The 5,460-nt window shown below is 41.6% G+C and overlaps 1 long non-coding RNA gene across 1 annotated transcript; it reads right to left on the reverse strand.

Annotated features, from left to right (window-relative positions):
- Positions 1–2,348: 2,348 nt before the first annotated feature.
- Positions 2,349–3,237, reverse strand: LOC123957675. Its single transcript, XR_006821856.1, has 3 exons — positions 3,064–3,237; positions 2,765–2,888; positions 2,349–2,649 (listed from the first exon to the last, which is right to left on the reverse strand). It is a non-coding gene; the product is annotated as an uncharacterized LOC123957675 (long non-coding RNA).
- Between the last annotated feature and the right edge of the window lie 2,223 nt (positions 3,238–5,460).

A 5,460-nucleotide genomic window follows, 5' to 3' on the forward strand; every position in this document is an offset into this window, starting at 1 on the left:
CAAAGAGAGGAGAGGCTTTTACACCTCTCCTGTCTCCACTGCTCTCCTACAGGCTGCCCACACTTTTAATGTGCAAATGCAAGCTTGTGTGTGTGAGAGAGAGCGAGCATGTGTGTTGTGTAGACTGTCCCAGGCTGACAGGGTACACGGATTCTCCATCCTGCTTGTATATAGAAAGAAAGCGAGGGCACTGAGCTCTGCCTGCATCACTTATATTCACACTCTCACACACATACACACACACTTGCATGCATTGTATCCGTCTTTCTCCCTTTTTCTTTCCTCTTTCTCATTCTGTCTTGTATCTTTCACCCTCCACAGACTTGCACTCAGCAGTGTGAGGGTTAAATGTGGACGCGTCAGCAGGAAAGGTTCCCTGCCCGTCTCCCTGAGTGAAGAGTGTGTGTGTGATATTTATTTCATTGGGATTTCCCCTTACTGCACGCTGGCCTTGTCATCATGTTCTGAGCTGCCAATGGCCATCACTGTCACTTGTGGGACATAACTGGGATGTGTGTGTGTGGATAGGTGGAGTGGAAAGTGGAAGTGGCAGTGTCGGGCTAAGGCTTTCATTTGACACATTAAGTCAGTGAGGAAAGGCGAGAGCTCCGAGTGCATCACATGGTGTATGATATTCTGTGTATATACACTGTTGACCATCACACCATACACACAGTGTATATGGACAGCAGGATCCTCCGGTCGTCTTCCCGGTCTGCTGGATAATTCCCTCTCCAGGGAGCTGGTGTGAGCTGTGTTGCACAGAGCAAAGTTCATGAAGTCACTTGTCAAAGTATAAATACCATTATTGTCAGATGGCTTTTTCCATCCGTCCATTCATCATCTATACCTGCTTATACCTATGCAGGAACTGTTGGCTTTCATGTTTTACAAAATATATTCACACGCAAGTGTTTCAGTCCAAAACAGAAAAAAAAAATAAAAAATTATTAAATATTAAATGTTTTACATAAATTAAAGTAAAACCAACAATTGTATTGTGCAGTTACAATGTTATCTTAAGACTGTGCTTACGTGTTTTTAAGTACTGAATAATGATATATTTTACATATGTGCATTAGGAAAGCCAAAAGCCCTGATGTGTGCTGTTTTGTCACATACCTCTCTTATTATATAGTAGAAAAAATTATTTGACAAAACCATGAACTGTTCTGGTGTTGAGATGATCAGAAACTGAAAAGGTTGTTCAATTTTGATGCGTTTAAAATCTGTCTCAAAAGCCTGAAAAAGAAGGGACGAGGTTTAGTCAGTGTCTGAGTCCTGTGAATTTAGATTTATTTTAGACATGAAGATCTTAAAATCGAAAGGTTTCCTTTATTTTTAGAATTCACTAGTAGTCACAGCATTTTGGATCTGGCTTATATTAATTTGTGGGGTCTTGTAAGACCCTGCCGGCTGGGCATTGTTGTGTGCATGACACAATAAAAAACTTACAGTCCTGTACTTTAGTTTACAGCTTGAATAGTTTGTCCTTTCCAGGTTTTAATAGATTCACACCACATTTATGATTTTAGCGTAAATCCTAACCCATTTCCAAACCTAAATCTAAACACTTCACACCTGACAATGAATATAAGTGTATTCTTAGAGCTGCAATGTATGAGACTGATGATCTAATATAAGAATTTTACTTTGATTTAAGTGACAGCCATATTTGCCATCTCTATGTTACTGTTCCCTTCTCTGTCCCTTTGGAAATCATTTTAAAGCCTCCCTGGTTATTGTGTTACATCAGTTTTCTCCACTGATTTGATATCATTTAAGAGTCTGAAAAGCTCTTCTGATGCCTGCTGGCTTGATGCTTTGTCAGGGGGTCAGTTTTTTGTTCTATGTTTATGTCGGCCCATATGACAGATCGGACCATAGAAATACAATTTATTGTTTTGTTTAAGTGATGGTTCCAAGGCAACTATTTCAAACAATGAAAAGGTATTAGTTTCTGCCTTAAGGAGGTTTGGCAAATAAGGCAAAGTGTCTGGGCCAATATGAATCCCATAAGTTACCACCTGACACTGATGTGGCTACAGTTTGCTCCATGACTTAACGGAGATCTGTGAGGTCCAGGTGGTTTTGTCGGAACACAGGGAAACACATACTGAAATCCCATGCACGAACAACAGCTTAATGGTTTACTCCACTAACATGACTCTTCAGCAAGCAAGCTATAAGAAGCGAAAAGTATATAATGTACAATGTAAGTAACACCCCTCTTTAGCTCAGAATTGACCAACCAGTGGTGAAAAATAAGTGTGCAACAACAAAAAGCCCCGCAAAATATAAACCTCCAGTTTTATTTATACATTTAATTAAATAGACATAAACAAGGCACGAAAGCTAAAAGTCAGTTCTATTGGGAAAGCTCAGGGTCAAAGAGAATGGAATTAGGCTATTTGCAGCTGGGTGTGCTCAACTTCCTTTCCCTGCGTGCGGCAAAGCCAATCAACACGCCACAGATTAGTCTGCTGCTATTGGTCACAGGCTGGTCGGTTGTGGCCTCCTCACTGCCTGGGGGTTCTGGTAACTCCATTAAGCGGCTGTTGCTCTGCACCATGCAACTCTCCAGACTCCGACCCAGCTGTGTGCCACGCAAATTTTGGATACCAGAAGCAGCCTCAGCACAGCCGCACACTGTCCACAGGAGACAAGCAGAAACTCCTTTTACACAATAGCAGTTTACAAACATACCCAACCCACATAACATATGCCCATGGAAAATGTACACCTAACAAAAGCCGAAACTCACTGAGCCAGACTGCAGATTGGAGGTCACGCCCAAGCACAAAGAAGACCACACCCACCAAACACAGACACAGTGCTCACCCATCACACTATCACTGCACTCAAAATCAGGCCGATACAGGCATACCCTGTTAGTGAGAGTGACCGAGCAAGAGACCATACAAGAGTAAATTTCAGACTGGCTTTTAATCGTTGGAGTGAGCTAAAAGAGCTGAAAGGATGCAAGACAGATGCCGAGCTGGTTGCTGTAAATAACTTGTTAGCTGGCTTGCTATAGTGTTGTTGTGCTTCCATGATGTTTACCGGTGTTAGCAAAGTTGTCGACTTAAGGAAATCAGCCAGAGGTTTCACCGACCGGCCGCTAGCTATAAATCTGGAGTTGATGTTACCAAAATTAGTAGATTTCACACTCGGTACACTCGGTACATACATCGGTAATGTTACTATAAGTGCTCTTGTGTTGGTTACTGTCTAGCTTTGTTGGCTAGCTTGCCAACCGACTTTCAAGCAACATTATTCTGCTGGCGGTGGCGTACGTGTGAACGCGCACGATGCGCGTAACAGTCGTGCACGTGAATACATTTTTCATTAATAAAAAAATGTATTAATCAAAACTTAATTAATAAACAATATTTAAAAAAATTTAAAAAATATAAAAAAAATGTTTAAAATGTACTTATAAAAAAATAAACAAAAAGATTGGGGTCATAGCAAGGTTGAACAACAAAGACATGAGGGTGTGAAAATGGGTGTTTGTATTAGGGCGTGTCCGGCCTCATCCTCTATTAGCGGTGGTGGGGGTCAATCACCAAAAGGTGAAGACGAGTGTGAAAAGGGGGGTTTGTGTATACGGGATGTCCGGTGTTATCCTCTAAAAGCGGGTGTTTGGGAGTGGCTTTAGCAATCGGTTGTACATAGAGGGCTAGTTTTTTGACTAACATCTGACCGAGAGCGTAGAACAGTGTACTGAACGATTTTTTGGGTGAATCCGTATCGGACAGAGCTATCTTCGTGCAGAACAATAGCGCCATCTTTGCAGCATCATCAAATTTTTCTTCGTGAAAGCGCACCGCACATTAGTTTTTCAGCCAAAGACTGGAATTACTTCAGAAACAAAGTCTGTAAAGATATGAGTGCTTCAAAAGGAGTCTATACCACACAATGGTGCGGGTCTGTGCCAGGAGAGCTCTATCGTGTAGAAACAGACCGCGAAATCTACGACCCAGAATCCTACATCTTTTTTAGATCATGCAAGGACGATTCTATCATTCAAAAGGCAAGGATGGGAACCCCAGAGCAACAAAAAGGCTACCCCATCACGTCTAAAGAGTGGGAGACGTGGTTCAGCACCGGCTTTGTGGTCCAGTGGGGAGAATGGGATAGAACCCTTGAAATCTTCTCACACATTGATAAATTATTCAGATGGTATAAACCTTATGTTAGCTATGTAGGGATCAAAAGAAAACTTTTTTGTCCTGCGGACAAGCAAGATGAACAACAAACAACACCGCAGACAACCTCAAAGACCTCCACGACAGGGCTGACTGTGACATTGTTTTAATTAAAATGTTTTGTGCAGGTACGAGGACATGTGCAGCGGGTGAGGGTCTATCGAGCAGCCCTAAATATTTTCCATTACTCCAGGATGATGATAACTCATGGGTGGATGACTATGGCAAAGAACTGGGGAAAAGATCAAGCCGTTTAAGGGTGCCTGTTTGGACACTCTGGATTGTTGCGACAAGGACACATCTCCTAACACTACTGCTAACAGTATTATACAGGTAACCGTAGCTTATTATTTATACGATATACTGCAACAAAAAGCTATACAAACATGTGTGTATTGCGCTTATACAGACGAATGGTGCAGAAAACAACCTCACACATGCATTGACACGCTACCCTTCTTTTATATCAAAGGACATAAGAGAGAAATTACGCAGAAGCTTTTTAACAAAAATTTCGCTGATGCTCAAAAGTACGTCCTACGTGGTTGCCAACATGTGAATGCAGTATTCGAGACATTGCAGCAGCTGCTCTACAGATTTGGCTGAGGAACCCTTTTCTCATTGCTTTGCTTAAACGGGTAGTTAGAGTGGAGGACAGTGTGAACACTGTAGTTAAGGAATCTCTGGACATCTGGAAGGGGGAACAACGCTAAAAACAATGGGGAATGTGTCTAGTCTACTAAACCATGTCAAAAAGATGGGTCATGTGTTTTGTTTTTGTACTTTTAGCACTGATTTGTGTGTTTTAACGCTAACCAGAAAACCATATGTCGATGTTGCTGATGTGATGTATTGCTTAACTGAATCTTTTGTTTGTAAAAACATAGGTGTTTGTACTGATTTTCTGAAAAGTGTATACTTGTAATCATTGCTGACGGATATGTTGCGTGATGCGTATGTCGTTGGAAATAAAATACTTGAACACAGACGTCAGTCTTTGTAACAAACATCTTGGAGGAGGTGATGAGAAATATATACTATGCGACAGAAAATGCAGGGGCTTACGGAGGCAAGCAAAAACTTAAAAAGGCCATATTTGACACTACTGGGGCTCGGTACGCAGATTCAGACGTAGAAAATTGGCTCATGAAGCAAGATGCCTATACTCTACACAAGACGGCTCCAGTGCATTTTAAGAGAAACAAGGTTTTAGTGAATTCAATAGATTGGCAATTCCAGCTAGATCTAG

This window comes from Micropterus dolomieu, linkage group LG19, assembly GCF_021292245.1.
Source record: "Micropterus dolomieu isolate WLL.071019.BEF.003 ecotype Adirondacks linkage group LG19, ASM2129224v1, whole genome shotgun sequence".
Lineage (NCBI taxonomy): Eukaryota > Metazoa > Chordata > Actinopteri > Centrarchiformes > Centrarchidae > Micropterus > Micropterus dolomieu.